The 22996-nt window shown below is 36.3% G+C and overlaps 1 pseudogene; it reads left to right on the forward strand.

The window, feature by feature from the left end:
* The first annotated feature begins 1074 nt into the window (after positions 1 to 1074).
* LOC114083004 (bifunctional 3'-phosphoadenosine 5'-phosphosulfate synthase 1 pseudogene) overlaps positions 1075 to 22996 on the forward strand; it is a 65790-nt pseudogene continuing 43868 nt past the window's right edge.

Raw genomic sequence — 22996 nt, forward strand, 5'->3', positions numbered from 1 at the left:
GTGATAAGCATTGCTACCACTGGGATAACATTTTCTTTGATAACATAAAGAACCTTTATACAATTATATTTTTATAAACATTCTATTATGTGTTTATAACATTTTACCATTTCATATATAGTTTTGGTTTGCTACCATTTTCTCCATTTAAAATGCTTCTAAAAATTGATTTTTGCAAAGAGCTATTAGGCTACATTGATCCTAAACCTTTTATTTCATAAATCTAATATGATTATTTTAACCAGTATTGTATTGTAGGCATCTTAGATTTTTACCCCTTGAGAACTCTTATAAAAAGTGTTGAGATGCACATGCTTATACATCATATTTTGTGGGATTGTTTTTATTTCCTTCAGACAATTCCCAAGGAGAAAATTGAAAGGATTATTAAAGAAGAAATGCACATCCAAACTTAGGTTGTAAACAAGATTGCCACTCTTTCTCTCTCTCTCTCTCTCTCTCTCTCTCTCTCTCTGTCTCCATACACACACACACACACACACACACACACACACACTTCTCTACTACTTTGCATTATAAAAACCTCATGACCAAGTTGCTGAATTTTTTAAAAAGTTCCTCTGCAGCTAGTACTTGACTTATCTCCAGATCAGGAGACATCAAGCTTTAGTCTTATGATTTTAGCAATTTTAAATGGCACTAGAAATTCTAAAACAATGTTTAGATGGCTGAAAATTGCTGTGTCATATGGAGAATACTAACCAAATGAAGGACAAACTGTGAAACTGCGGTCAACCCTCAAAAAATTAGCAAAGTCATGCTTTGTTTCTAGATTTGTCCTTACTATCAGGACGCTTCTCTTTCTCCTCAGCACCGTCAGCTACCAAACAGGAACTCATGAATGCACAAATTTTCCCTGATGTGGCCATGTGCAAAGTCATCCCACAAATACTACCATCTGCAAAATTTGGGTGGAGCTGCTCTGAAGGGAAGTTGGGGAAAAGAGGGAAGCTGTTGCTCAACCTTTGCTTTGGTGGCTGCTGATGGTTCATCTTCCAAAAAACACAAGCAACAGAACACACCTTTGGACCAAGATACTGTCCTGTTCACACCATGGCAGCCATCCCAGAATTTGCAGCCACAGAGTGCATGGTTTACCCCAACATGGTAGGACTGAGTCATTGGCAGCAGTCCTAGGGCCACTTCATTACACTCCAGGTGCTCACAGAAACAACTCATGTAACTCCACTTCTAAGGGACAGCGAGTTCAGTTCCCAAACCACAGTGGGGCTGGATGGGATCCCAAATTTCTATCTCTTAAGGAAAGATCCACTTCTGATGCTAACCCAAGCTTTTTGTTTCTGTTTTTCTGAGAAGAACTTACTTTTGCTCACTGTGCATGATTCCGAGGGCTTTTTCTACACTTCTTTCTTATTTCAAAATCTCAAACCCAGATAGAAATGCTCCATAAATTGACTTTTAGGCAGTTTCTTCAGTGAAATCCCAAAATGAGTAGATGTACCCACAACTTCCCTGAGGATATCACATGCACTGATGCTTCTTTATATTCCCACCACCTCAAATAAACCCAAGCCTATTGAAGGAACAAAGTAGAGCATCAAGAGAAATAAATAAGCAAGTAAGTTTGCTTTCAAGAACAGAGAACATTCTGGAGCACCTGCCTCGTCCAATCTACGATCTTCTGTTATCTCAGAGAACACTTCAGCTAGGGGAGATGAGGGAAGATAGCATAGTTTTTATTCTTCATCTGCAAATTTACATTTTATTGAATTCATCCAAGTCTGTGCTAGGAGACTTATGTTTTCTCTCTCTCTCTCTCTCTCTCTCTCTCTCTCTCTCTCTCTCTCTCTCTCCCCCTCTCTCCATACACTCACTCACACACAGATACACACACACATACTTCTTTACTACTTTGTATTATACACACACATACACACACACTTCTCTACTACTTTGTATTAAAAAAACCTCATGACCAAGTCACAAACATACAAGTACATATACATATACATACGTTTCTCTTACCATCAAGTAATTTGAGAAATGCTAAACAAATTTTGGAGGTAGTGTTTGAGCTTTGAGTTGCTTTGACTTAAAACAGGTTGTACAACAAAAAATACAAATTAGGTGATCATATTTAATAGAGTTAAACTCAAATACAACTAGAATACTATGAGATTTGCCTTGCATAGAAAGATGTCATGGATAGAGGGTACAAGCAGTTGTCTAAATACAAGACCCAAATAAGAGGACAAATAGATGGATATCCCAAGAGAGAGGCATTTAGTTATGCCAAGCTGCTTCTCCAGCTGCTATAACAAACAGACCCAAGATGTGCATTATGGATTTACTACATGGCAGTTTATTTTTTCAACATGATATAGGTAACCAGGTGAACAGTAACTCTTAGGGTTTAGACATTAGGTGTCCCTTAAAAATTAATGTGTGAGACAATGCAAGAACGTTTATAGGTGAAATGATTGGGTTATGAGAGTCTTAACCCAATTGGTAAATCAATCCCCTTATAGAGATTAACTGGGTGGTAACTGAAGGCAGTTAGGGTGTGGTTGGAGGAAGTGGGTCATTAAGGGCATGCCTTTGGGGTCTATATTTGATGATCTGGGCTTAGTCTCTCTGCTTCCTGACCATCATGTGAGCCATTTCTCTCCATCAAACCCTTCCACCATGATGTACTCATCTTAAGCCCCAAGGTCTGGAGCTGGCTGTCTATGGACTGAGACTTCTGAAACCATGAGTCCCAGAATACACTTTTCCTCCTAAAATTGTTTTTGTCAGTTCTTTTAAGTCACAGCAGTGAAAAAGCTGACTAAAATAATCACTTTGTTGTGGTAACTAAGATGATAATGTTTCTGCCACCTGTAATACGTAGCTTCTAGGCATGTCTCATATCATCTCAGTTCCAGTCATTTCTGAAGCATAAATGACAATTGGGAAATTTTGATGAGTCAGGCCTGAAATGGCACTAATCACCGCCTCTACATTCTATTGGTAAATGCTCAATCCCAGAAAAAGAAAAATAGGGTTCAGCTGAAGACCCAGAAAGAAAAAAAGAACATATGTTTGGGTGAACAGCCTCCATCTCTATGATATACCTTTAATTACATAAAGCTTAATAAAGATTCTCCCACACCCTGCTGACTAATGCGGAGAAGAGATGATAATAGGTAATCCTCATTGAGACTTCACAATGGACTAGGTGCTGTGCTGAGCTGTGCATGTTTAGGTTTATTCAATTCTGAGGTATAGGACCAATTATTCCTACATCCATCCACACAGATGAGGCACAAAGACATTGAAAAATTAAGCAATTTTTCCAAGAACAGTTTTTCATTTGCATAATTAGCAAATGGCAGAGCAAGGAATTCATTTAGACTTACTCCGGAGTCTGTATCTATAAGCAGAGATAGTTCAGTAGACAAGTGTTTCTGTGACTTGACTTGGGTTGAGTTTGTCCCCAAGGTTTCTTCTATTGGAGGCTTGGTTTACAGGGTAGCAAAGTTAGGAGGTTCAATCTTTATGACACGGGTCCTAGTGCAAGGTGATTGGATCATTGGGCACTACCCTCAGAAGGAATTGATATGTTTGTATGGGATCCTGGTTAGTTCCCTCTCAAAAGTTGTGATAAAATAGTGAATCTCTTTTATCTCTGGCTTTCTGTTTCACAATGGAGTTTCTCCCTCTTGTGTGTGCACAATGACAGGGAGCCTTTCTAAGAGCTAGCACCATGCTGTATAGACTTATAGCTTCCAAAACGATAAGCTACTTTTCCTTATAAAGTATTCAATCTCAGGTATTTCGTTATAGTAATAGAAAGTAGACTAATACTAGTGTATATATCCTTCTCCCAACACATATAGGATTTAATTGGGAATATAAAATTTATATGCATGGAAAAATAATACAATATATTTTTAGGTCTCATGCACTGGTGCTATAGAAACTCTACTAGTTGGAATTATGGAGGTGGACATAACCTGGGTATCTGGAAATTCGTACAGACAATGATGACTCCAGAAGGACCCAGTGTTAAAAAGAACTGGTATGAGGGATATATGAAAGCAGGAGATCTATGAAGAGGACCTCATATTTAGGGGAAGCACTGTGCTGTGGAGGTGACAGGAAGGACAGAGTCCAGCATATGGTCTGAGATGTGAGTCCAGGTTACAACCAGAAAACTGATACCCTGAATCTGGGACTCAGTCTGGACCTTCTCTACTCTATCCACAATGAGAAGAATCCCATGGGCCAGAATTAATGTTATAGCCTTGTCACTTATTTATGTTTTTTTAGTGTTTTTCCTAGTTTATTTGTTAATTTATTTTTATTGTATACACTTAAGGTATAAAACTTAATGCTGCTATAGTCAAGAGCACTAACATTTCCATGACCTCACAGTTACCTTTCATGTGTCTGTGGGAAGAACACCTCAAATCTACTCTCTAGGAACATTTTCAGCATTTTATTTTGTTTATGTTTCTTTGTTTGTTTCTTGGTTTTAAAAAAGATTAACTTTATGATTAAGGTTCACTAAATTAGAGCTGCCCAATAAATGACTCTCAAAATTCATTCCTAGTATAAAGTTTCTGTCTCTCTATAACCTAACATACTCATTTATCATCAATTTTATTTCATAATAAAAGCTATGTAATTCCTTGTAGTGCCCCAAGATACAAGAAAACTGAGAGTAAATTCTTCTTCAATTTTACCCACTGCTCTGGCTCAAAAACAAACAGACAAAAATAAAACAGCTTGGATTTTTTACTGCATTATCTTCTCCTCCATCCTTATTGTAATAGCTGACTCTGTGTGTGCCTTTCACAGACTGCTCCAAACTAATTCTGGAAGGAAAGATGAACAGCTGAGACTCAGGATTTGAAAAATGTCCTAAAGAATTTGGCCAGATAGTGTGTCCTAAGTCTTAAATAAAATTGAATGAGTGATCTTAAAATATAGTCTTCCTAGTTTCTAAGACCCCCAAATCTCTGCCTATCTCCCATGCACTTCAAATATAGGGAAAACCTTGGAGGTATTTGTTTGAAAGTTCATAAAAGAGAAACGTAAAGGAATCAGTAGAAGTGGGAAATTTTTCTTTGTGCTAGAAATTTTGGTATCTGATTCCATTCAAGAAATATGTTAAATTTTGGCATATTACAATATTTAATTTTAATATAAATACAGACTCGTGCAGTTGTAGGAAATAACACAGTGAGATCTCCTGTACTTACTACATAGTTTCTCCCAATAGTAACAAATTGTAGTACATTTCCATTATTTCCAGAGAAATAGAACCAATTGTGTGTGTGTGTGTGTGTGTGTGTGTAAAGAGAGGGAGGGGAGGAGACAAATTATAGGAATTGATCATGAGATTCCAAATTCCAGAGCTCCAGAAGTTCCACAATATGCTATCTGGAAGCTGGAAACCAGGAGATTAGTAATTTAGTGGGAAGCCAAAAGTCAGAGAACCAAGAATTCAGATGATCAAAGGCAAATGAAGATGAATGTTGCAGCTCCAAAACAGAAAGAATTCATCCTTTGTCCACCTTTTTGTTCTATGGGTGCTATCAGAGTCAGAGCTATCAATGAATTGGGTGGTGTCTGTCCACAGTGAGGAGGATGGATTGTCCTTACTGTCTACTGATCAAACGCTAATCTATTTCAGAAGCATCTTCACAGACACACCAAGATAAAAGGCTTCACCACTTGAACATCCCTTAACCCAGTCAAACTGGTTCATTAAAAAGTAACTACAATGCTCTCTCATAGCCACACTAGCTCCTCTGTCCCCTTCCAAACCCTCCTTAGATCCTGGCAACCACTAATGAGTACCTCTGTCATTTCAAGAAAGTTTTAGGTGGAACCACACGGTACATAACCTATTGGAATTGTCTGTTTCAGTTCCAAGTCTGGAAAACATGAGGCAGAAAGAACATCATAGAAACAAGACTGTATCAGGCCTCAGGTCCTGGAGTCCAAATAGACCTTTCTGCCTTTCAAAGTCCTCTTGTGTTTGTTTTATACTTGTCCAAAATTTTCAATCATACTTAATGGAAGGAATAAGAAAAATAAGTCCTCATTTTCCTGGAAGTAGAAGTATCTTGGCATACTTTTTTTTTTGATACTGAGGATTGAATCCAGGGACACTTAACCAATGAGCCACATACTCATCCCTTTTTTGTATTTTATTTAGAGACAGGGTCTCATTGAGTTACTAAGTGCCTCGCTAAATTGTTGAGGCTGGCTTTGAACTCTCAATCCTCATGCCTCAGCCTCCCAAGTTCCTGGGTTTACAGGCATGTGCCACCATGCCTGGCTTGGCATACTTTTAAACATAAATTAATATCTCCTATAAAATCATAGAGACTTAATACATTATCATTTTAATCTGCTTCATAGCCTATTAAGACATATGTGAATATAATGTATACGTTTTTACTGTTAAGATATTTCATGTATTTCTAAATCCCATGGAAGCTCCAACTACATGACTAACCTATTGGTGCTACATTTGTTTGAAGTTTAAAATTTGTATTTAAGTGAAGCTTTGGAACTGGGTGCTGTGGTGCATCACTATAATCTCAGTGACTTGGTGAGCCTGAGGCAGGAGTTTGAGATCAGCCTCAGCAACTGTTTTAGCCAGATTTTTCATTGCTGTGACCAAAGGAACTCACAACAATTTTTTAAAAATTTATTTATTACTTATGTTTTATTTTGGGAGACCATGACATTTATATGGAATTTATTTTAGATTGTTTTGACTTTTCTGTTTGACTCCCTTTTAAAGGAATTTTAAGGTAGTATACACTTGATTTTGATATTTATAAAATTAAAAAGTCATTTAAAATTAAGATAAGGTAAGAGAATAAAAAGTGATTTTAATTTGCATTTCTCTAATTGCTAGAGATGTTGAATATTTTTTATATATTTGTAGATTGATCATATTTCTTCTTCTATGAAGTGCCTGTTGAGGTCCTTTGCCCTTTATTAACAGGGTTGTTTGGGTTTTGGTGTTTTTTGAGTTCTTTATATATTTATAATCTGGAGATTAATCCTCTATCTGAGGTGCAGTTAGCAAAGATGTTCTCCAATTCTGTAGGCTCTCTCCTCAAGTTCTTGATTGTTTCCTTTGCTGTGAAGAAGCTTTTTAGTCTGATTCCATCCCATTTGTTGATTCTTGATTTTACTTCTTGTGTTTTAGGAGTCTTGTTCAGGAAGACAGTTCCTAGGCTGACATGGCGAAAAGTCGGGTCTGCTTTTTCTTCTATTAGGAGTAGGGTCTCTGATCTCCTGCCTACGTCCTTGATCCACTTTGAGTTCAGGCTTGTGCAAGGGTGAGAGAGAGGGGTTTAATTTCATTTTGCTACATATGGATTTCCAGTTTCCCCTGCACCATTTGTTGAAGAGGCCATCTTTTCTCTGATGTATGTTTAGGGCGCCTGACAAGAACAATTTTAAAGGAGGGAAAGTTTATGTGGGTCTCATGGTTTTAGAGGTCTCAGTCCACAGATTGCTGACTTCATTGTTTGGGGCTCAAGGTGAGGCAGAAGAATATCATGGCAGAAGGGTGTGGAGGAGACAAGTAGCTCAGAACAGAACAATCAGAAAGCAGATAGAGTTGCTCACCAGGAATAAAATATAACCCCAAAGGCACACCCCCAGGGACACACCTCCTCCAGCCACATCCTACCTGCCAACAGTTATCACCTACTTAATCCATCTAAGTGGATTAACATACTACAATTAGGGATTAGGTTAAGGCTCTCATAACCCAATCATTTAACCTCTAAACTTCCTTTCATTGTCTTACACATGAGCTTTTGGGAGAAACCTCATATCTAAACCAGGACAGCAATTTAACCAGACCCTCTGCAATTTAGCAAGATTCTGTATCAAAGTAATAAATAAAAAGGGCTGGGGATGTAGATCAGTGGCAAAATGCCTCTGTGTTCAATCCCCAGTTTAAAAAAAAAAATATGAAAGGAAGGAAGGAAGGAAGAAAGAAAGAAAGAAAGAAAAAATAAAAAAGGTAGATTTGCCAGTTTACTTTGAAAGAAACACTTCTGTAGTCAAATATGCAAGCTGAGTGAATTTAAAGCACTTGTGAGTTCAAAACACTGTGTATATCTTTATTGGAAAGATTCCTTTCACAGGAGCGCTGAACATGAAGAACGTACCTTAATATGTCACATACTAATGAGTTTCTCTTTTAGGAAGCATTCTATAATTAGATAATAGCTGCAGGCTGTCAAACCAAAATTAACTTAATAAAAGATATTTAGTTCAAACTTTGTTTCCTCTTCCTTAATTTAAAACTATATTTAAAGTTAGGAGGTACCTTCTTTTAGACAAGTACATTAAAAAGATAATTAAAATGTTTAGAATCCTGTCATTGAAAATTCTTAACCACTTAAAAACTGCATTAATTTTTAAAGATAATACACAATGAAAGATAGAATAAAAAATAAAAAGAGTAATTAAGAAAAAAGTCATAGAGGACAGCTTCCAAAATAATGCCTGCACTTAGTACTATTCATGAAAAGAATGGGAAGCATATGTTTGGGAATGAAGTTTATTTACTTGGAAATCATGGCCCTATCTGAAAGGCTGTATCTCAACCTTTTGAAAAGTAAAATAACGTTAAATTCAAAATTTGGCTAAATATTCTCCACTATCTAAATACAATTTTCCCCCTAGCACCCAGTAATTATATTCTATGCTACAATATTAATATACTCTGAGGATTTATGAAATATATTTGAAATTTCAAGCATTATTCTTTTTTCTTTTTTTATTTGTTCTTATTAGTTATGTTTGATAGAAGAATGTATTTTGACATATTATACATATATGTAGTACAACTTCCTATTCTTCTAGTTGTACATACTATGGAATTACATTGGTCATGTATTCACATATGCATATAGGAAAGTAACGTCCAATTCATTCTACTGTCTTTCCTATTCCCACACCCCTCCCTTTCCTTCATTCCACTTTGTCTAATCTAAAGTACTTCTATTCTTCCCTACCCTCTCACCCTTATTGTGAGTTAGCAACCACATATCAGAAAGAATATACAGCCTTTGAATTTGGGGGACTGGTTTATTTCACTTAGCATGATATTCTCTGGTTCTATCCATTAGCAAATGCCATAATTTCATTCTTCTTTCTGGCAGAGGAATATTCCATTGTGTATATATACCACATTTTCTTTATCCATTCATCTATCGAAGCGTACCTAGTTTGGTTCCATAATTTATTTATTTATTTATTTATTTATTTTTAATTTTTATGTGGTGCTGAGGATTGAACCCAGCACCCCGTGCATGCCAGGCAAGCGCGCTACTGCTTGAGCTACATCCCCAGCCCTGGTTCCATAATTTAGCAATTGTGAATTGATATTCTATGAACCTTGATGTGATTGTGTCACTGTAATATGCTGATTTTTAAGTCCTCTGGGTATATGCCAAGGAGTGGGATAATTGGATCAAATGATGGTTCCATTCCAGATTTTCTGAGGAAACTCCATACTGCTTTTCAGGGTATTTGCACCAATTTGCAGTTCCACCAGCAATGTATGAATGTACCTTTTCCCCCACATCCTTGCCAACATTTATTGTTGCTTGATAATTGTCATTCTGATTGGAGATGAAATCTCAGTGAAATTTTAATTTGCATTTCTCTAACTGCTTAGAAATCTATATGTAGCAAAATAAAATTAAACCCCTACCTCTTATCCTGCACAAAACTCAACCAAAGTAGATGAAGGACTTAGACATTAGACCACAGACCCTACACCTAAGAGAAGAAATAGTAGGGCCAAATGTACATCATGTCAGCCGAGGAACTGACTTCCTCAACAAGACTCCTAAAACACCCAAAGTAAAATCAAGAATCAACAAATGGGATGAAATCAGACTAAAAAGCTTCTTCACAGCAAAGGAAACAATCAAGAACATGAAGAGATAGCCTACAGAATGGGAGAAAATCTTTGCTAACTGTACCTCAGATACAGCATTAATCTCTAGGATATATAAAGAAGTTAAAAAAAACTTAACACCAAAAAACCAAACAACCCAATTAATAAATAGGCATAGGAACCGAATACACATTTCATAAAAGAAGCATGATCGGTCAAGCATTATTCTTAACTTTGAGACTGTTCAAAAGAAGTCCATGTATTAGCAGCTAATTCAAAAGTAGGTCAGAAATAATTCCAGAAAGCAGGCACTGCACACAAGCAACTTACTCACTCATCATTCACTTATTTATTGATCTTTTATCTGCTAGGCACTGTGTCTGGAGACTAAATTACCAGACAACAGCTCTTAAAATGGCCAGTGTGTCTTTAAGCATCATGGGAGTTTGATTCAATCAACTAATTCATCAACATATACATTACCCAACCTGCTCCATAGCTTTATCAGAAACTTTATCAAGTCATGATAAATTGAATTGCATAATTCAGGTATGTGAGATCCTCTTTTATAAGATCTGTTTTACTCATTTTGCTTCTGACTTAACTGAAAAATTCTAGATAATATTTTGGATGTTGTCCATAGCCATTAAAGTCCATTTTTTCAAAAAATTTTTAAAAAGTATAAATAACAATATTTTAAGAATTAAAGTCAGTGCTACTAGGTCTACAAATTTGTGTGTTTGAAGAAATATTCATATATGAACTGAAATATACAAGATGTATACAAGAAGACAAAAGGAAAAGAAACAGTAAATTACAAATCACCTTAAGCTGGTCAAAAAGGGAAAACAAAAACACAGCAAAGACTATGTACTATAGACACCAACACAAAAGAATGCAAGTTAAGGACATTAAGAATTCATTTCTTAAAGTATATCAGTGACTGAGTTCAGGGTAAATCTTTGAAGAATACCACATCTCTCAAATTACAAATTTTCAAATATCCATATGAAAGGATTATCTACAGGATATTTAGACTATAAAAGGAATATAATATTGTTGCATTGTTTTACAAAACTAGAATGGCATCAATATGTTGAAAACAATGAAAAACTGGTCTATGAAGTAATAGTCAATAAATTAATCAGGAACTGTTAAACTTGGGTAAGGAAACTATTAAGTAATGTTTGTAATAATTATAGTACTTGTATACAGTATAGTATGACATAGACACATACTGTACTTACATATCACAATTACATAAACATATAGTAAGTATTTACAGGAATATATAACACTTATATATTCTAGTATATAGAGTACTTACAAATATTTATATTACTTATAAATATTTATATTACTTATAAATATATTAGCTTTGATCATCACATTCTGCATGCTATTTTTTAATGCAAATATGTCATAAGAAGGGACCATTGTTCCTGTTCTCCTGAGATAATCTCTTTCTCAGCCACAGTTTACATTATTACACACAGGTGCCTTGCTACTTTATATTTGTATCCCACGTCTTGCTTCTGGGGCCCAGATTCATACCTCCCCTGTCACCTTCACACCTTTCTGGATTATTCAAAGGCACTTAAATTCAGGACATCCAAAATGAAATTCATTCTCTCTGAAACCCTCCCTCACGTATCCCCAAACCACTCTGATGAATGGCAAAACCTTCCATGCCATCAAAAGGAAAAAATATCAGAATCATTTTTGGCTTGTGTAAGGAATTACATGACATAAGGAGCCTGGTTCAGTCCTTGCAAATAAATAGACAAGTGGTTGTTTAAAAAAGGAAACTGGACCCAACTATTATGCATAACTATAATGCACAAATAAAAACATTTTAAAAAGGAAACAGAGGGGATGGGTGAGAACTTTTATATACTCTCTGTTCAATTTGTATGTTAACCTAAAACCGTTCTAGATAAATCCTATTATTTAAAAACCAAGTCATGGTGATGACTTCAGAGTATGAGATTACAGGTGATTTATTTTTAAATGTATATGATCTTCTAAATTTATTTTTTTAAAAAAACAAAGATACGCTGTAATTTTTGAGTAATTATAGCAAAAAGACAGATAACTTTAGAAAGAAAATATTTCAGGAGGTAAAATAATTGGGAGACACTGAGTAGGTAGAGGTCCTGGTATTGGTAGGAAAGCCCATTCCAACATGGAGATCCCTCTATTAATGCCCAAACTTAATTTAATAGGTACAATTTTCCACTCTTCCCAACTGATCCATGTTTTTAAAGTTAACATATAAGTTTTATTCTTATTAGTTTTTCTCTTATTTTTACCATTTTCTGCAAATACTTAAACATATTATTCCCTTATCCCTGGATTTTCAACAATAATGAGTAATTACTTGATGAAAATTTGGAAAAATTAAATGTTTCATTAGCATAGGCAGGACCAACTATAACTGAAGAGAAAATAACTTTGGAAATGAGCAAAATGAATTCTAACATATGATATTATGTAGATTAATCCATACTAATGATGAAATCTCTAATTATATAAAAATAAAGTGGGAATTTATTTTTGAGGAATAGTAGTTAAAATACTAGAATCTTATAAGAGAGTGAACACGGTTAGAATTCCCTTTTTATCTCAATAACATTCAGTTCCCAGCACAATATCAGACAGTAAGTAAGTATTTAATAAATGTTGGCTAAATGAATATTGGTGGGTATTAACAAATAATTGAAGATTATGAGTAATTCTATTATATGTAGTTTTATATGATAATTTTCAAAATTACCCAGATAAAATATTTATATATTTTTTCATATTGATAAAAAAGAGATTTCCATTTCTGGCTAAGATGGAGTCAAAAGAACCAGATTTACCTTTCTGCCTTCTTAGGTAACTAGAAAAACAAAGGCAAAATAATATGAAGCAGGAATTTTCAAATGGTCGACATTACGCAGGGTGGGACAGTGATCACCAAAATAAAAAGGAAAATCAAAGGTGACTATAGCAAGCTCCTTCCTGGAAAAGTTTCCAGGACTTGGGGCAGGGAAGGGGGAAGCAGTTGGAGCTCTCTGGTCTTCCTGAGTGTATATTATTTATATTATTTTCTATTTATTGATTTAAGTCTATTAATCTATAGCCTATTACTCATTAATATAACTTATTAATAATCTATGACTTATCTCTTATAAAACTATATCGCTTATTTTAGACCATAACAATTATTCTTTCCAAGTCACTTAACTGTGCCCCCAATTGCAGGTTGACAATATCAGCTAACACTCACATGGGTGTGCATGCAAACCCAGATGAACATCCAGTACCACGTCAGATGAAATATACAATGTCTATAACTAATAGAAGATCACCAAATATGCAAACACAGGAAAGCATGTCCCAGTATAAGTAGAAAAATTATTGATAGAAACAGATGACAGACTTTGTAGACAAAGGCATTATGAGAGTTACTATATGTCATTACAACTTTATTTCACATGTTCAAGAAAGAAGAGGAAAACATAGCACACTAAAGAAGATAGGAAAGATATAAAAAGGTCTGAATTGAAATTCCAGAATGAAACTAAGTCAGGGGAGAAAACATAGGGAAATTATCTTAGGTATTTCTTGGCCTTATGCATAAAGGATTGATCGGTTTAAAAGATGTCCTTAAAATAGTTGAGCCAAAGTATTTGCAAAGACAGATTTTATTCTTTTTGCTCTCTACCATTTTCCTACTACCCTCTCTCCTCCCAAAAGAAATTGTCTTGGAAGTCCCTTAAACCTCATCTGACAAAGGGAAGATGTAAGATCTCTGTGGATGAGCACTGGGGACCTGCATTGTTGAGATGGGTTCTGCGGCCTCTGCAGTGATAGAGGCCACTGTTTATTATCCTAGCATCTCCTTCTATTGGAAGCAGTTTTTCTTTGCTTCCCTTAATATATAATATAACAGACTCCAAGGAAGATGATTTGAGGGAGAAAAGAATGCAAAACATCAAATTATTATTTTCAAAATGTTGTGCCAATCATGGAATAATTTAACTACAAAAAGCCTCCATAAACAAGTCTGATTTAGGGGCATACCAAGACAATATTTTGTAACTATCATTTATAAAAGCACCAATTCCTATGGAGCACTATAGAGAATTCTCTCTTTTCTTCTGACTATAAAAAAATGAGTCTTTGGGAAAAATTCTGTTGTTGATGATCAAATTGTCTCAGTCTCTGATAGTTATAAAGAATGATATAAAATAACATTTTGTTTGTTTACTTCCCCAAAATACATTTATCTTGCCAAATAAATTTAATTATGTTTTAATTGGTTTGAATTCAAGTTCATTCTCTCAGTGTTGAAATTTCTGTGGCTAAAAGATATCACCTCTCTCAAAGTTCACATGTTACTTTTACAAATAACAGAAGATAACTCTGGAGGATTCTTCCCTGAAATGTGAGATCCCAAGGGACATTGAACTACATTTTGCTTTTAAGTTCTTAAAAAAATATTTCACATTTGGTTCTAAGATTGTCCTGTTGAAGTATGTCTAAAATAAAAATAAATATTTCTGCAAATTTTGTTGAGTTATTTATGTTTTGTGATAGATACACTTATGAAACATGCTTTTGAAGAAAGAACTAGTTTGACGCACTTTGGCATCAACTTTGAGCTTTGAGTATAATGGATGAGTTTGTTAGTTTTAAAATGGCTTTGCATGGACAAAACAAAGATTTTCTTGTATTTTATTGTTAAATATAAATAACAGCATATTTCTTTATTTCTTATAAGTAAACGATGAAATTAAAATATAATTTGGAGTAAATATTTCAAAATGGTTAATATTAGCCAGGAAACAGTTTTTATATCTCAAAATATTGTAAGTTACTGCTTTTATGGCTAAATCCCATTAATGAATAATTTAAAATTAGAGAATGACTGACAATGAACCTCTTTTTCACTCAGGATAACTATATTCTTCAAGCTTAGTTATTCATCTGGATCATGAAAATGATAATAAACATACCTAAATAGCCATAAAGTTTAAATAACCATCAAGTAAAGTATGTGTCCTCCCCCTCCCCCCCAAAAAAACATGTTTCAAGTAATTTAACTAAAATTTATAGAGCATTCACAAAGTTGCAAAGCACTGTTCTAATCTATGGAGGACAAAGAGATCACACAAGTATATTTCCTGCTAAGACCCTTACATCTCTAAATTAAGACAGACAGGCATATAAATAAATACAATGCTACTGTGATGAAGTTACACAATAAAAATATTCACTGAGGACATTATATGCATAAGTCACTTTGATAAGTGTTTCTCACAAATCAATGTATTCCATCTCCTAACCATAAGCACTATTAATAGTCCTATTTTATAGCTAGGCACACCGCTAGGCTTAGAGTTAAATGACTCAAACTCAGAAAAGTCAGGGAAGATTCAAATGAAGAAAGGAAGAGTAGATATATGAACAAATTACCCTGTGTAGTAAGTAGAGTAAGAGGAAAAAGAATAGAAAATAGAATCTAATTATACAGATTTGAGTTTAAATCATGGCTCTGTTTTTCATTGTTGTTGTTGTTTGTTTGTTTTACTTGCTGTGTAACCTTAGTTTAATTAAATACTCACCATGATTTTCCTGGGGCTTTTGTCTATAATTTTGAAATGGAGATTTTATTAGCTATTGCATAAGGCTATTATGGGGCTTATGCAGTTGGTTATTTAAAACAAAACCAGTATAGTGTACTAGGGTCCTCCCTCTAAAAGTTATAGTTATTTTTATTTTTAAGATCTTAAAGCAGTTAGGAATAACAGTGGTTGAAATACTCAAGGATTTATTTTCTCATGTACAAGAAAACCATGGCTAGAAAGTCCTAGCTTGTATAGCAGCTCCATGAAAGTCATGGAATGCCCAGGCTCTCCTGTTTTTCTGCTCTGACATTTTTGGTGTATTCCTTCCATACTCAAGATAGCCACATGATCTAGGACAGATAATGAAGCTCCATCCATTCACCCACATTTCAAAGAGCAGAAAGAAAAATAAAAGAAGGCAAAATGAAATTGTTTCTAAGTCCCTGATGTGGTTTGACTATGGTTTGTGCCCTCAATGGTTCATTGTGATTAAAGACTTGGTCCCCAGTGTGGGTATTGGGATGTGGTATGGACCTTTAAGAGGTGGAGCCTAGAGGGAGTTCCTTAGGTCATTGAAGGCTTGACCTCAGAAGAGATTGTGAGACATCAATTCCTCTTCTCTGTCTGCTCCTAGTTCAGGATGTAATTACTTGTTTGCTCCTGTTTGTGATCCCATCATGATGTGATATAGCTGAGAACAGCAGGCACCCTGCTCTTGCATCCCCCAAACTGTGAGCTAAATGAATCTCTTCTTCATAGTGCATGTCAGGAAATTCATTATAGTAATGAGAAGCTGAACTGTACAGTTTCTTTAAGGATTCTTCCTGGAAGTCTTTCTCAACACATCTACTCTTGGCAGTCTAAAGTAGATGGGTACAGCAGCCCCAAGTTGCCTGAGTTTTCAGCTATATTCCAAGTAGTCCCACAATCAATTTAAAACCAGCATTTAGTTAGTAAGGAAAGAGTGAAGAGTAAGTAGATTGGCAGTTGGCACTCTGTCATGACTTTGATGAGAACACGTTAAAAATAATGTCAAAGAGTGAGGAAATAAAACACTAGAGCAAACTTTTTCTTCCTTATGCAAAAACATACTAATAGACCTTCATGCAAAGCAGAGAGTGCTCTATCTTTTAAGCATGGAGAAAAGGAAAGTTGCAGAGCCTGACACTGATTTTCACATACACTCTCCCAAAGATGACATCAGAGATAAGAATTTCCTCATGGAATATGATGGTTGGCACTCCCACAAATTTGGCTAAGTGATTGGAGCAATAACTTTTGTAATACAATCTTTAAGCAAATATAAAAAAGAAAGCACAATGAGGGTGAGTCGGTTAGCTTTCAGTGGCCAATGCATGTGGAATTAAAAGGGTAATTTCATGCATTCTGTTTTCTCTAATTAATTATTTAACCCTGTTTGACCCTGGCCTTTGGGAAAAGAAATGATAATTCACAGAAATGTTCATTCCCAGCTTCTAAACTGCTTCCCTGGGCAGCATCAGCGGTAATTTCAGGAAGGTGCTGCAGGGGGAGTGCATGGAACAGTAAGGCCAGCATAGAAGTCTCCCTGGGGCTGCAATGCCCCATCCCCATCCTCACATCCCCAACCCCATCTCTTAATCTTTGCAGCCATCCTGGTCATTGGAAGGAAATAGAAGAATCTCTACGCAAAAATGTTCTAAAAGTGCCGGAATTCTGACAGAATTGGACTCAAATTTGAAATGAACCACAGGCCACTTGTGCAACCTTTGGCACAACTGCTCATATTAAGCCTTGGTCTGTTCATCCGTAAATCAAGGCTGCTAACATTAATAGTGCCTACCTCATGGACTTGTTTTCAAGACTAAGAGCTTCTTTTTATATACTTAGTGAACAATAAATGGAATACTAGCTATTCGGCTCTTTGGAGTAAACTTGATGTCCTCTGGGATCCATTTACTAGTTATGTGAATTAAGTCTCTAAGTTTAAAATTTTTGTGTATATGTAGCCTAGCAATTTCTCAATAAAATGCAACTTTTTGTGATTATCATATGTATTTTATTGTAGAACATAAAATACATAAGCCAAATTGTATATAGACATATATGTATATATTTGTGTATGCATATTATATGTATATGCAAATGGATATGTCTGTGTATATATATATTTTAATATGCCTATTCCAAATGGCTTGTATTTCTCTTTGTGTGCAGAGAACTATAAACTGTAGTAGAATTATATAGAAGCTCAAGAGCTTTTGCAATTTACATTTTGTCTTTTGACTCTGTTTTCCTTATAGTATCCAAAGAAGATCAGTTGAGTTTTCTCAGTATGAGTTCTGTAAATTTTCCCTTATAAATTATTTATGTGCCAGTGTACTTTACTATAATATGCTAACAAACTCACTTGATACATATCCTTCTGTCTTCACATCTTGTCAAATGATGATATAATATATTTTATTTAAAGGGAGGATATGGATTTGACTTAGTCATAAACCAGTGCAATATAACATCTCTTCCTCTTACATCTAACACAACTTCTCTCTTTAAATGGTAAAATGAAATATTGAAATACATGTATGACGCTTATATAGTGATTCCATTAGAATGTGCAAAAATCCTTGTATTTAACCTAATGACTCAAAAAGGATCATCTTTTTCCTGCCAAATCTTAGACTCTGGACTTCAGGATTTGAGAAATAAGCTCACTGACGTAAATGATTGGAAAGGGGAGAAATGAATTTTCCAAAAAGGGGAAAAAGCGACCATAGTAAAATTATTCAGGGAGGGAGAAAGGTTACCCTTGGGATGAGCAAAGTTGGATTTGTACACAATGTATTAGTTGATTATGTATTTTAGTGCCTTGTGAGAATCAGAAAAGGTACTTAAGTCCCAACTCTGCACCCAAGAGTGTTAATCACCATTTTCAGGAACTGGGATATGTAGCTGAGTATTGCTGGTTTTTTATTCTCCTGATTTCATATTTTATGTGAGCAAAGCATCAACTGTTTCAATCCTAACAGCATATTTTCATGGTGAAAAGCCAGATATAAGGGAATTGTTTGAATTACTTTGTAGATGAATTATAAATCCAGATAACTTATCGTATATCACCAGTAAAAAATCTATTATATTTAGGACTGGAGTTTGAAGGTAAAATCCCTTCCTTTGCACCAGGTTACAGGTGACATCTGCTAATGATGTTACTATCTAACAACTTTTTTAGGTTATCTTGACATCCATAGATATTGCTCCCATAGCTTCAGTTCCAAAATAATATGTGCTAGAATTACTCAGATGTAAACAATACCTTCCATAGACCACTTCAACCTCATTTCTTAGTAGATGTTTAGGATCTAGGCACTGCAAATGGAACACAGTCACTTTAGGCCATATCACTTGAAGCCATATCAGGTTTGAGTTTCAATTCTCAATAATACTACTGATTATGGGTTTTTCCCATGCCCCAAGAAAGGTTTAAATAAAGTACATAAATAAATACTGTGACATCTTTGACATGATAGAAAGAACACTGAGTTTAAATTAAAGTATTAGAGATTAAATTTTGTGAATTTAGGTTGGTCTTTTAGTTCTAGTTCTTTGTTTATTAATTCATTTGCTCACTGAATGCTTCATATGTTCTAACCACTGTTCTAGGCTATACAGAAGAGAAATAAAAAGACAAATTTCCTGCTCCTTTGGAGCTCAAAAAACACAAAGAAAAGAAAGACATTTAAGAAATATAATGTCTGGAGAACAGGCCCAGCGGCCTCCTGAGGAGCAGAGCCGCCCCCCACCCCCAGCGCCTGCCAGGTAGGCGGAACTGTGACCACCGACAGAAAAGGCACAGTGGCCCGCGGAGGGGCAGAGCTGCCAACCACTCCTGCAAGGTAGGCGGGCCTGCGACCCACCAGCACAACAGGAGCAGCGGCCTGCTGAGAGGCAGAGCCGCCCCCTCCCCCCACGCCGGCAAGGTAGACGGAACTGTGACCACCCACAGAACAGGCCCAGCGGCCTGCTGAGGGGCAGAGCCCCCCCCCACCCCCCGCGCCTGCCAGGTAGGCGGAACTGTGACCACCAACTGAAAAGTCCCAGTGGCCCGTGGAGGGGCAGAGCTGCCAACCACTCCTGCAAGGTAGGCGGGCCTGCGACCCACCGGCAGAACAGGAGCAGCGGCCTGCTGAGAGGCAGAGCCCCCCCCCCCAGCCTGCAAGGTAGGCGGAACTGTGACCACCAACAGAACAGGCCAGACCTGCAACCGACAGAACAGGCCCAGTGGCCTGCGGAAGGGTAGAGCCCCCCCCCCCCCGCGCCTGCAAGGTAGGCAGACTTGCGACCCACCGGCAGAACAGCCCCAGAGGCCTGCAGAGGGGCAGTGCCGCTGCCTGCGCCTGCAAAGTAGGCAGAACTGCGACCACCGACAGAACAAGCCTAGCGGCCCGCAGAGGAACAGAGCCGCCGCCTGCGCCTGCAAGGTAGGCGAACCTGCTACCGACCGGCAGAACAGGCCCAGCGGCCTGCCGGCGTGGTAGGCACATTGCCCCAATTGGAGGAGGGGTAGAGCCACCGCCCGCGCCTGCGAGGGAGACTTTGCAACTATACAAGACCAATATAAATACATAGGGGGAAAATTCAATAGCACAACAGTTTCACCAAGCAGAAAGAAACACGAACAGTATGAAGAGACAAGGAAAGAAAGGGCCACAAGCAATGCAGGTCAACTCAACGTTAGAAGAGGTAATAGCTGCAGCAGATGGAATGTCAGATAAAGAATTCAGGATATACATGCTTCAGATGATCTGGAGTCTCAAGGAAGACATCAGACAGCAAAATCAGACAATGAAAGATCACTTCAACAATGAATTACATAAACAAATCCAAGAAGCAAAAGATCAACTATACAGGGAGATAGAGGTTATAAAAAACAAACAAACAGAAATCCTAGAAATGCAGGAAGCAATAAACCAACTTAAAAACTCAATTGAGAATACTACCAGCAGAGTAGAACACTTAGAAGATAGAACATCAGACAATGAAGATAAAGTATTTCAACTTGAAAAGAACATAGACAGCTCAGCAAGACTGTTAAGAAACCATGAGCAGAACATCCAAGAAATATGGGATAACATCAAGAGACCAAATTTAAGAGTCATTGGGATACAGGAAGGGACAGAGTTTCAAACCAAAGGAATGAGCAATCTATTCAATGAAATAATACGAGAAAACTTCCCAGACTTGAAGAATGAGACAGAATCCCAAATCCTAGAAGCCTACAGGACGCCGAATGTGCAAAATCATAAGAGATCCACACCTAGACACATTATAATGAAGATGCCCAACATACAGAATAAGGAGAGAATTTTAAAAGCTACAAGAGAAAGGAAGCAGATTACATTTAGGGGTAAGCCAATCAGGATAACAGCTGATCTTTCAACACAGACTCTGAAAGCTAGAAGATCCTGGAATAACATATTTCAAACACTGAAAGAAAATGGGTTCCAACCAAGAATTGTGTATCCAGCGAAATTAAGCTTCAGGATGGAAGATGAAATTAAAACCTTCCATGATAAACAAAAGTTAAAAGAATTTGCAGCTAGAAAACCATCTCTTCAAAACATCCTCGGCAAAACATTACAGGAGGAGGAAATGGAAAATAACAATGAATACCAACAGTGGGAGGTAGGACAGTAAAGGGGGGAAAAATAATCAAAGAGGAAAAATAAACCATGTTTAGTAACATAAATAAACAAATATGGCTGGAAGAACAACCCATATCTCAATAATAACCCTAAATGTTAATGGCTTAAACTCACCAATTAAGATACACAGGCTAGTAGAATGGATCACAAAACAAGACCCAACAATATGCTGCCTACAGGAGATGCATTTGATAGGAAAAGACATACATAGGCTGAAGGTGAAAGGTTGGGAAAAATCATATCACTCATATGGACTTCGGAAACAAGCAGGTGTGTCCATACTCATATCAAATAAAATAGATTTCAAGCCCAAGTTAATCAAAAGGGATAAAGAGGGACACTACATACTGCTCAAGGGAACCATACACCAACAAGACATAACAATCATAAATATCTATGCCCCTAACAATGGTGCAGCTATGTTCATCAAACAAACTCTTCTCAAGTTCAAGAGTCTAATAGACCACCATACAATAATCATGGGAGACTTCAACACACCTCTCTCACGACTGGACAGATCTTCCAAACAAAAGTTGAATAAGGAAACTATAGAACTCAATAACACAATTAATAACCTAGACTTAATTGACATATATAGAATATACCACCCAACATCAAGCAGTTACACTTTTTTCTCAGCAGCACATGGATCCTTCTCAAAAATAGATCACATATTATGTCACAGGGCAACTCTTAGACAATATAAAGGAGTAGAGATAATACCATGCATCTTATCTGATCATAATGGAATGAAACTGGAAATCAACGATAAAAGAAGGAAGGAAAAAGCATACATCACTTGGAGAATGAACAATAGGTTACTGAATGATCAATGGGTTATAGAAGACATCAAGGAGGAAATTAAAAAATTCTTAGAGATAAATGAAAACACAGACACAACATATCGGAATCTATGGGACACATTGAAAGCAGTTCTAAGAGGAAAATTCATTGCGTGGAGTTCATTCCTTAAAAAAAGAAAAAACCAACAAATAAATGATCTCATACTTCATCTCAAAATCCTAGAAAAAGAAGAGCAAAACAACAGCAAAAGAAGTAGAAGGCAAGAAATAATGAAAACCAGAGCTGAAATTAATGAAATCGAAGCAAAAGAAACAATTGAAAAAATTGACAAAACTAAAAGTTGGTTCTTTGAAAAAATAAACAAAATTGACAGACCCTTAGCCATGCTAGCAAAGAGAAGAAGAGAGAGAACTCAAATTACTAGCATACGGGATGAAAAAGCCAATATCACAACAGACACTTCAGAAATACAGAAGATAATCAAAAATTATTTTGAATCCTTATACTCCAATAAATTAGAAGATAGTGAAGGCATAGATAAATTTCTGAAGTCATATGATCTGCCCAGATTGAGTCAGGAGGATATAGACAACCTAAACAGACCAATATCAATTGAGGAAATAGAAGAAACCATCAAAAGACTACCAACTAAGAAAAGCCCAGGACCAGATGGGTATACAGCAGAGTTTTACAAAACCTTTAAAGAGGAACTAATACCAATACTTTTCAAGCTACTTCAGGAAATAGAAAAAGAGGGAGAACTTCCAAATTCATTCTACGAGGCCAACATCACCCTGATACCTAAACCAGACAAAGACACTTCAAAGAAAGAAAACTACAGACCAATATCTCTAATGAACCTAGATGCAAAATTCCTCAATAAAATTCTGGCGAATCGGATACAAAAACATATCAAAAATATTGTGCACCATGATCAAGTAGGATTCATCCCTGGGATGCAAGGCTGGTTCAAT

Source organism: Marmota flaviventris, chromosome 4, assembly GCF_047511675.1.
Source record: "Marmota flaviventris isolate mMarFla1 chromosome 4, mMarFla1.hap1, whole genome shotgun sequence".
NCBI classification, from domain to species: domain Eukaryota; kingdom Metazoa; phylum Chordata; class Mammalia; order Rodentia; family Sciuridae; genus Marmota; species Marmota flaviventris.